Genomic DNA, 11,861 nt, shown 5'->3' with positions numbered 1-11,861 from the left:
AAAATGTGAGGTAACTGCTTTGCCCGCAATGCTATCAATAAGACTGTATATAAATATAAAAGACACAGATATTCATACAGTGTGTTTATTTATTTGCATAAACAATACATATGATGTTCAATAGTTTAGTAGCACCTAGTGCTTCAGCTTTAGAGGTATCAGTATTAGAAAATACAGCAAACCATAAACAAATGAAAGCTACAACGGTAGTACATACTTCAGTCACGTCCATAGTCGTGCTGCAAAGTTCACCCGGGAAGGGCAGACCAATGAGAGAGAGAGAGAGAGAGAGAGAGAGAGAGAGAGAGAGAGAGAGAGACTAGTTCATTGTAGACCTCGTAACGGATACCTTGAGAACATTACGTTCTTCTCTGTCTTGCAGGAATAAAATTAAAAATGACAAGTCAAAAATTCCATAAGAATTAATGCACTGCCAACGAAACTACTCTCGCCTCGAAGATTCTTCTAATGAAAGCAGCGACGTTCATGCTTTGACGAACAGCTTTTTGTTTTTTGTATAGTGGTGCGACATGGATAGTACGTCCGGATGCTGCTGCTTCTTAGTTTTACTCGATGATATATGTTTCTGGTCTCTTTTTCCTCTTTGGGTTGCTTCTAACCCTATAGGCCTATACCTCCGCTATTCATTTATTGTACTATCTCATGCGTTATAATTACTAGTGTATATATGAATAAATAATCACAACCCAACTCACAAATCCAGTGTTCAACTAAGAAGTGACACACAATTCAGGTACGAAATGATAAAAACAACTAAACAAACCTGAAGAAATAAAGTAACGAAAGGAAAAACCTATTTTCTATCCCCTTTCCTCTAGACCTTTATGCATGTCAGCTAATATAGACTAACATTCTAGTCAAAAGAGACAGTCGATTTTAATTTGACATAACGACAGTTTATGTATCGAGAACAATTTTGAGATACAAATGACAGTTAGATGTAATTACATCTCAAGGACTGGAACCTAAATACATAATAAATGATCAGCAGACCTTCCAAGTACATATTCTTATCGACAATAAATACTAGGATGAATTCAGGATTCCTTCGCAAAAAACTAGAGGAAACTAGTAAGCTCTGTGAATCAGTGTCCCTAGATGTACTTATTCATGTACATACACAGATATACACATACATACATAGTACACACATTACATATATATATACAGAGAGCGAATTGCATTATGGCTCCTTGATTACCACGAGATTACAACCCGAAAAATTAAATATTTTCTCATTTTACATGTAAATTCAAAAGCAAATCTTGTGCAGAAGACTTCACATAATGATGTGTTCATAAACTCCTTCCTTTCAAAACTCTTGCTTGGTGACAAAAAAAAAAAAAATATCCCAAGTCACACTCTTGATCCTACAATTCTGTGATTCACGCCATTCATTCATTCAAACTGTATTATTTACAGAATGAAGTAAAACATTTATTTTTCCTTTGCTTCATTATAGTCTTGGGTAATCTTCCATTTACTACGTGACTTTCAATTCACAATCTCTGTCGACTTTCTTTTCCGGCAAAAAGTCATCAAACTCGTTCACAAGGCAACAACTGTACCTTCCGTAGACACAGGCCAATCAACGTGAACTTGACAGCACGTTTTATTTTCCGTTAACCCAGAAGCCTGCGCTTTGTGGTCATATCTTTGGTCTGTTTATTCCTTAACGCCACAAGATGAAGAAAAGTAAGGGCATTACCATATAAACGAACATTATGTAATATGTATGTATGTATATTATATACATATGTCCATATATGTGTATATATAGATACAATTTATGTATATATATATATATATATATATATATATATATATATATATATATATATATATATACACACACACGAGACAGAGACAGGAAAGGAGCACAGGGCAGATAAATGTCTTGTGTTTCATTACAATACGTCATTTGCTACGGTAAAAGAGGGTTCACAATTAAGCTGGCAAAGGCCTCAGCAAAATTGCAGCATGGGAATGCATACACGAATGCAGAGAGAGAGAGAGAGAGAGAGAGAGAGAGAGAGAGAGAGAGAGAGAGAGAGAGAGAGAGAGAGAGAGAATCTGGTTCACGGACACTCCTCAATATAGTTTGAGAGGGAGAGGTTTAAGAGGCCGGGGCTCAGGGCAATGGGGGTTAATTGCCCATCAAAGTTTATGGGTTAATGGGGGATGGGAAGAAGTCTGAGGCTTAAAATAGCGTCCTGAAATTGGAATTAAACGAGATCGCAATTGAAATAGAGGTTGCACTGAAGGGAACCCACAAAAGATACTCTAGAATTAACCTAATACTGCAATATGTCTCATGAAAATCAAAACCACTTCTTAAGCTTCTACCTTCTACGATAAATTCCAACTCAAGCTTCATTACCTTACCTAATTTTGGGTCGATTTCAGCCTACGATAATTAGGACACGAAACAACCAGCACAAAACATATGAGTCTAATACCTCCTACAGAATACTTTGACATGGACAAAAATATAGAACATCAAAAACCAACTTAGGCGGAAACTAGGACTAACAATTGTGGAGGGACAGAAAACTGGCTGAAACTAGCGTACACCAAAATATCTTTCAATAAACCCACAGATCCACACGCACCCACGAGAGAGAGAGAGAGAGAGAGAGAGAGAGAGAGAGAGAGAGAGAGAGAGAGAGAGAGAGCTGATCTAAGTCATTGTATATATCCGTACGTAAATGGGAGAAAGACTACCACATCCTGGGCCACATCCGAAAACGAAGTAGTCATTCCTGTATTTATCTTGTTAGTACTTGTTAGTATTTAATTATGTGGTTTCCGATTAATGGCAACTGTAAGACATTCTGTACACATCTGGTAAATAGCATACCACAACTATCTGTTTGTTTGTGTTATGCTTAACTTTTGGCATATTGGAATCAAGTCAATTTTACACTAGTATAATAATATATATCATAATATAAACTCAGATTCTTGTATTCTTGTGTCTGTGTGGGGGATGGGTGGGTGAGGGTGTGTTGTGGCATGAGGAAATGGTGACCCCATCACCCACCTGTGAAAGCTGCAAGGCGCAGGGGAATCATTATAAACTGGATATTTATTTATTTTTTGTTACAGAGGACAGATTGGATCATGGAGTAACGCCGATGACTCCTGACAAAAAAGGCAATAATCATTATTACGGTGTAGGTTTGATGTTGGGCAAGACTGGTTTTTCCTCGCTTCAAGTCCGTTCAAAATAAGATCAGCATGGTAGTTATACTCGTATTTGTTCCCACAAATATAGCTATATGCAGATTTCCTACAGTGACATCAAACTATTCGTAGGTAACTGCACTGGTGGATCTGGGGACTTAAAATGGAGGAATGTTATAAGTATGATGAAAGACACTGGAACGAGGTTTGGCTGCTTTCCTCAAGGCAATTTCACAATCAGAACGATCACTTTGTTGTGGGTAGAATGCACAAGAACCCTTAGGCCTAAGCGATGTCCGGGAAGTAGATAGTGACAACCAACTTCTAAAAAAAATAGCCAACGTTAGAATGGAATTAAAACGTAATTACTGTTTAAAGCTTAGAAACGACGTGCGGGTATCAGTTGTGGAGGGGCGACATGGACAATGTACATGTGTCTGCCAGGAATGAAATTAGACCAAAACCAAAGCGAAAGAAATAGATGTCACATGAGACGTAAGCTGTAATTAATAAGAGGAAAAACACCAAATCACAAGTGCTGGAGTCTGAAATTGGAAGTCAAAAGAACAACGCGCTCGGAGGTGCTTTTTTTTTTTTTTTTTTTTTTACTTAAACCACAGGCAATGAAATCAAGGTCTATGCACAAGACTGACAGAAACTGAGAATTCCATATCAGTTTATAAGTGTCAAAAGGGGAAGGCAAGAATTGGAGGAATTACCAATAAGGGATATAAATGAAAATACTGTTACACGGCATACAGATACGAGAGACTAAAACCATGTTGATAAACTTATATATGTACTCATCCACCTATTGACGAAATTTTGTCAGCTGAGAGGGGCAGTTCATAAAACAGGCGCATCGACACTCGATGAGGTTAATCCGGCAATCTGACAGTTTAAAAGATGATGAGGCAACAAGAGATGGCCTGATGCCAGAAATGTTTAAGGTCAAGCACGGATAAATCCAACCTATTAGATCTGGGGATTAAGTACAGGTCCTGACGATTGGAAAAATAGGGTGTACAGTATGTCAAAGTGCCAAAAAAAGGTGATTTTCGAATGCGATAATTTGAAGGATTCAACTGTCCAACCATTGCTTTGAAAATAAAACCTGAACAGCGTTTCGGTTAGTTTGAAAATGCACTTAATAGTGTTTAATATAATGAATTGTATTATAGATCATGAGATTTTATGGTATTACTGTACTGGGAAATTGATGGAAAACTAAAAGCCCCTTTAGAAACCAGGACTGGTGTGATGCAGGATGGGATTCTGCCACCTTTGTTACTGCTTTTGGTCCAAGATTTTATGAAGAGATGTTAAAAATCATGGTGTTAGAGCGAAGCGAGAGACGAGCAAAGTAGGCCTTGGTCTTATCCGGTCTAAAACCGAAATGTAGTATTCAATTAATGTGAAGGAAAAAAACCAGTGGATTCTATGTATTTAGGTAAGATTCTCTCGATGGCTCATTGAAATACGAATTTAAGAAGATGAGAAAAGTAGGGCATGCATTATGAATGCACATGTAAAAGGAGTAATTATGGCTCTCGTTTCACCCTAAAATATGAATTTTTAAGTCTACGGTTACACTGATTTTTTTTTTTTTTTACACGAAAACGAATTTTGGTAAAGATTGCCAGTGATGGGCAGGACGTTCATGGCATTTCAAGATAAAGTTGTGAAATATATTATGAATTAAATGGCAGGAGAGAGTAAACTACCTGGAAGAGTATATATACATATATGTATATATACATATATATAATTATGTACATATAATTATATATGTATATACATATATAACTTCATAACAATTACTGATATCAAAGTTATGCACAACGAGATATTTATATGTCTCCGAAACACAACCGTAATTAAACTGATAATAAATAAAGGCAAAAATAACGAAAGGGAACACAGTACGTACAAATCAACATTAGAAAGAAAGCTACGCAAATGCTCGTAAATGTTGAAAACTGAGTTCCTACCACCCTCATACTACTTATATTAGCAAACAAATAGCCTAACGACAATGATAAACGCCTTCGACACCTGGGAATGAGAATGACGCCTTTATTATTAATGGTGCTGTTTATGATGAGTTTTCATTTTTTGTTGAAAATCGTAACCTCTAGAGCTCATCGCGGCCAAATACCAATTAGCACCGCATTCACACATTTAAACAAGGCTGACTTTTACGCATAAGCTAAACGCAAGTATATTTGTTTATACATAGTCCTTATATATATATATATATATATATATATATATATATATATATATATATATATATATATATATATAATTGTCTATATTGTTGAAGTTTTCTGCACAATTCCTCAACATCTGCAGACTCGCATGATGCGTTTGTCTCTGGAATTGAAAATGGCTTAGTTATATATATATATATATAATGTTTTGTGTTTGCGTGCTTAAATATATAGCACTTCACTCAACTTCTCACAATTTGCACGACCGTCTAAGCCTACTTTGCACGATTCATAGGCTAACACTGAGTTTGAAAAGAATGATGTTCTTTTATGCCTCATTACTCTTGCCAAAAAACCATATTCAGTAAACTTGCTGTCTACATTATCATCACACTGAATATACAATGTTAGTGCTGATGCTCACTGACGAAATCCTACGTGAAGTTAAACACCTGTATCATAGATGAGCCGGGTACCGTTAGAGACGTGGGGCTACCCCTGTTTACATTAAATGGAACATTTCTGTAAACATGTCTGTAAATTTATGATCAGAAGACTTAATTTCTAGTTTAATCCAGACATCTGTGAAGGCCTAAAAAATTATTACACCAACGCAGCCTATACAGAGGAGTAGCGCTCGCCGATTTATTCCATCATGTCAGTTTTAGATGCACAATATCCCCTGGAACCACCTCACGACAAATGGCAACCAAGTTTTGACACGCTATTTGAAAACACTTACGATATATGACAGAGAGTATCAAGGTAGCTCGACTTTCATTCACAGGCGCAGACACAGTGACTCATGCAACGTCGTATCGCCACGACCTTCTCCTACCCACTGCCAAACTGCCACTGAGTGACTGAACACACTCTCTCACCCGAGGCAGAACCAGAGGTTGCTGGGAAGGTGAGTGGGGTGATGTCCTGCCCCTCCCTCTCTCTCCCTCTCACAGCCGAGTCTGGCGGTAGTGAGCATTCTTTTTCTGATGTAATGATCGTTTATCTCCGTAGTCCCTTGGGCTTCTGGGAAGACCGGGGAAACAAATTTTCCCACTGAACTCAATGGACAACAACCCCATCGGGAGGTAAGTAAGCGCGTGATTCATGTTGTAACAATAATGGCAGTAGCTTGTTTTCTGAGAAAAGAAGTGACATTTTCTGGACGATACTATGCCTGGTGAGTCATGTATGTAAGTAAGGCATCCTTTCCTATTATGAGGTAGGCCGGAGGGAGCAAGGTATATTTGCGGTTAGTAAGATGACTACACCGTTTCTCGTTGGGGGTTGAAGAGAGAAAAAGGCGGGGTATCGTATTTTAATGTAGATCAGTATACCGCTCCTCAAATTCTATATGAAAAACTTGAGTAGTAGAAAATTAGAGCGAACTCTTTACGCGCGTTATCGACGTTCATGAGGCTTGTTCTGGGTGAAGGGCGATTCCCAAGAGCCCAACCCTGCTAAAAGGTAAAAAAAAAAAAAAAAAATCTGGTGCGGTTTCACCTTCAAATACAACCGGTTTGGAAGGAGGTGCTTGAATGCCTTCGTTTTCTGTGGTGGTAATACATTGATTCAAAATAAATGTTACTTGAAAAACCTTGATGTTTTTATTAAGGCGAATCATGGATGTTGCGTTTTTAATACCATCGTGATTCATTTATGTTGTTTTTCTTTACAAATTTAGATAACACTGGGATGACTGTTGCTCATATGCGAAATACAATGAAGCAAATACAGACTAATTGTAGCACACATAACTGGTTCAAGATAATAGTACGATAATATAATATATATATATATATATATATATATATATATATATATATATATATATATATATATATATATATATGTGTGTGTGTCGGTGTGTAAAATCTTTCACGAAAATTAACACATGATATAAAATATAAATAGAGCATAGCATCTTGCGGAAATTGCAACAACGGAATGTAAAATTTTTCGCCTGTACTCAAGGGCATTCTCAAGCAAATTCATACCAAAAAAAAAAACGCACCCCTTTGTTGCACCTTCCTCGTGACCGAATTCTCTCTCTCTCTCTTTCTCTCTTTGTATATGTGTATATATGTGTGTTAGTTTATTTGTAAAAGATGTTCTTCACAAGGTTTCCTTAAAGGAAATGCCTCCCTGGGAGATCCATGTCCTTGCCCAGGAGGGCGCCACAGGAAATCAGAGCGAGAGTCGCTGCTCTGTTCATCCTTTCACATGTGGATCAAGGTAATTAGTACCACCTAGACTTTGCTATTAGGAAAACTAAAGCAACCATACCTCAGGGCAAAGGAGCACATGGAGAGTTGTGGACTTCGTATTGGTGGAAATGCCACTTAATTGGCGTATGAGCTTCCAGGAGGATACGGGGATTCAAAACAACAGCGTTGCCAGACCCATGCGTGATTTGACTGTGGGTGTCGTGTTTGCAGCTCAGTACACTATTGTTTTAAAAATCGTGGAAAACACACATACGCATATATATATATATATATATATATATATATATATATATATATATATATATATATATATATATATGTATATATATAATGAAAATAAAAAAATTATAAAACGCAACATAATATCCTTTTAATTTGAAAGCGATGTAGAGGAAGAGAGAAATTCAAACTCAGTGGAAGACAAAAGCACAAAGGCAAACCCGCTTTATTTGTCTAAATGTCCTATTTCCACAGTCAGCTTTAGCTGAACACTTGTATGAAATTGCCTCGGCCAAACGCAATGCCTCAAGAATACAGGACAGGTTTGATTAGTGTCCGTTATAGGAAATAAAAAAAAAATCGAATCAGTCCAGGTTATTCAAGGACACTTAAAATTTTTTTATGTTGACAGGAAATTATACAAAAAATAAAGAGTTATATCTTATAAATACAAAAACCGTTTTGCAGCTATGAAGCAACACAGTGAATTGTACAGTATCGGTGTCTTTGTAATATCTGCTCAACTTGAATTTTTTGTTATGTAGTTTCATTCAAAACAGGCACTTCATTCCAATAGTTTTTGTAGTGTCTGGAAGTAACTCAGTTTGTTCTATTATCTCTCTTTGTAACCATCTTGTAGGACAATCCCGATTTAAAAGCTGAAAAAGATAAATATGGAAATTTGTCTGCAATACCATCACTATGTAAAGAGATTATGAATTGCGGCTCATATTCCCTATTGTAATGATAGCTCACATAAAAAATAATGGGTCTATATGGATTTACAATAATTACAGATTGAGAGATGAACTGTCGTCAATATAAGTTGGAATCACATATCATTTAGGTTAAATATCCGATAGAATCTCCAACATATCGTTTGGTTTTCTTTATTAGGTTTATCTTTTGAAGATAAAAGTTTTCTGAACTTGTTTCCATGTCCCTAATCAGCTAACGCTAAATTCACTAAAATTAATATATATATATATATATATATATATATATATATATATATATATATATATATATATATATATATATATATATATATATATATATATATATATATATATATATATATATATATATATAAATGGCTATGGCTATTAGGAAAGGCTGAGGCTAAACCTTGAGTATCTCTGGTTGATACTAAACACACGAGTGCTTTAATGAGTTAAAAATGGCCAGGGCGTTGCTAGTGTCGGGTAAAGCCATCCATTCGTGGCCTGTCCCCCAAAATTTTGGCAGGGAGAAACAATTAAACTCTAAAATTCATAGAAGAAAAGAGGCTGCAGTGCAAGGTTTGTGATTAAAATCCAGTGCCAATACATCAACATTGTTTTATGAAGAAGTACAACTTGAAATTTCTGTTTCACCACCAGTCGTCAGAGCCCACAGTGGTTTTGGCTTACATAGCGTCAGAGAATATTTTCTGCATAAGTATTCTAATAAGTCTTCCTTGTATGAAGACAAATTCAACAGATTTATGTGAAATAAATTATAGTTAAACTTGTGGTGCGAAAAAATTGTTTTTCCCGTCTTCCTAACTGAAATAGTGTTATGCCCACGAGAATTGGCCACGCTACTTGAAATTTCCTTGAGTCTAGGACTAACACAAACCCAGTCGCTCAGTCAGTAAGAGGAGAATAGCAGGGACATCGGTCTACTTTTTACGCTTTTGCAATTGAAAAGATCAAGACAGACCTACTCGCTACTTTTATAATCATTTGTAGGAAGCGTTTGAGCACTAACTGACATTTTTAGGAACACTTGCGCCACATGTTTGTCTTTTAGATATTAGCTGTTGACTATATTCGCAAAGCAGAAGCACCTACAACGAAGAAGCAAATTTCACGATCATAAGACAAACGAGATTACTCTAACAGGATAAGCGGTTACTCAGAAGGTGCTTGGCGCCTCATTCTAAAGGTCTTCTTGAATTTGTCACACTAGCGTCTAGACAGGTCATCTTCCAAGTTTTCAAGATCGAGGAAAACTTTTTTTATACTCATCCTACAACAGCTCACGCCTTTAAGTAAGCCCACCGGAAACAACTAAGCACATACACTTATTGGATATATACTCACTGCAAGTATGTATGTATATATAACTGAAGTATATATATATATATATATATATATATATATATATATATATATATATATATATATTATATATATATATATATATATGTATATATACACATATATATATATATATATATATATATAAATATATATATATGCATATATATATATGTATGTATGTATATATATGTATATATTTGAAAATTACAAATATTCACAAGTTTATTTATCAGCTTAAACCAAAGGCAATTTAAAAAAAGAAGCGACCGAGTGCCAGTACTTCCGCGTATTTTAGACGTCTTACTGTACATTAATAGGATTATAACGGAATCTGCTTTTATAACGACTTTTTTTCGGCAAAACTTTTGAATTTAAACCCTGGTATGTACTAATTAAACATTCAATACCGATAGAATATCGAGGAGCTTCAAGAGTCTTGTAAGGTTTACTTTTGCGCATTGTGGACAATTATTATTATAGTTAGCTGTTACTTGTATAAAGGTTGATATAAATTTGCATATTTTGTGTCAAGGGAGTTTATGCACTGGAAATTTTACAGTGCAGTAATTTTGTGGGACAGCGTTTATTTTAAAAGGCCAAATTGCATATTTTTCAATATTCCTTTTTCTTGTAAGTTTTTTTTTATTTTTTTAAATTTTTGTATTTTGCATCACTCTGTGATACAAAACAGAGAGAATTTGCGTGAAATAGACGAAAATAGTTGGTATGTGGTCGTGTCTTTGCTAGTATATATATATATATATATATATATATATATATATATATATATATATATATATATATATATATATATATATATACATACATATATACTGTATATAATTTGCACACAACTACACATTATCAGCTAAGCAGTACCAAGTCTGGTTAGTATTTAGAAGGGTGACTGCTCAGGAATGCTACACGTCGTAGACATATACACCCATTAAACCACCACCAGACAGAGTACGGAGAGAATAACCTTATCTCGATAAGGGTATTCTTTGCAACAAATGGATAAATCTTTCTTGAGCCATCCCTTCAAGGGCAAAGGTGCATAGTTAAAAAGGTCAAATAAATATCCAGCAGAATTTAAGACCTAAAATTCCTGTAGGGTGACGCAAAATGGTCTCGACGGTTCGTAAAAAAAAAAAAACGATTATTCAAAAGTGACATTTCGCAGAGAACATATAATGTTGTTGTTATAATCTTATTCACAGAAATCAAACGATTTAAGTGGTTTTTCACGTGTTATGTTAATCCTCTTATAATAAATGGCGACTCCTTGCTGTAAGTCATAACAGGATTTAGCAGTGAATGATTTAAGGGCTTACGAGATAACACTCTTAATCTTAAATGGATTGTTCTCTCTAAGTTATTTTGTTGCCATTTAAGCATACACTTACCAGCTGAGGCCAGTATTGCACTTTAAGCTTCATTATGTGGGTGTAATAATAATAATAATAATAATAATAATAATAATAATAATAATTTCGTTTGGCGTTAATTCGTACCTAGGCGTGAATAAGGAAAATAATTCAGTAGTACTTCTGAGTAATCATAACTGAAATAAAAAATAGGTTTTCTACGAAGCTAAATCACAGCTTAGTAGCCTATTATCTTAGAAATGAATGGCAAACAGAAAGATGTTTTGTATTTGCGGGTGGCGAGTTCGCTCTAGGAATGTTGATGGCCATGCCTAATTCTGATTGGTTGTTAAGTCCTTTCCGTTTACTTTACATTCCATCCCATGTCTCTACTGAATACCTGTAAATTGCATACGCAGTGATTGTTAAATAAAACGCACGCACACACACAACTTCACAAGAAATTGCCTTGGATATTCTAGTTGAGTCAACCTTAATCTAAAGGCAGTGGAAGAAAATGGGAATAAAAACAGAAAGCCA

General features: G+C 35.4%; 1 protein-coding gene across 5 annotated transcripts in view; it reads right to left on the bottom strand.

Moving 5' to 3' along the window:
• LOC136848093 (15-hydroxyprostaglandin dehydrogenase [NAD(+)]-like) overlaps positions 1-6,378 on the bottom strand; it is a 51,068-nt gene extending 44,690 nt beyond the window's left edge. Inside the window, exon 1 of one of the 5 annotated variants that reach the window (XM_067120291.1) lies at positions 6,163-6,378. The gene's annotated coding sequence lies outside the window, so the exon portion shown is untranslated. The remainder of the gene's footprint in view (positions 1-6,162) is intronic. The other 4 variants (XM_067120287.1, XM_067120289.1, XM_067120288.1 and 1 more) reach the window with 4 other exon arrangements.
• Between the last annotated feature and the right edge of the window lie 5,483 nt (positions 6,379-11,861).

The sequence above is a fragment of the Macrobrachium rosenbergii genome, chromosome 18 (assembly GCF_040412425.1).
Source record: "Macrobrachium rosenbergii isolate ZJJX-2024 chromosome 18, ASM4041242v1, whole genome shotgun sequence".
Classification (NCBI taxonomy): Eukaryota; Metazoa; Arthropoda; class Malacostraca; order Decapoda; family Palaemonidae; genus Macrobrachium; species Macrobrachium rosenbergii.
Note: the sequence above shows the minus strand (reverse complement) of the source record. Positions and strands in the feature narration are given on the sequence as shown.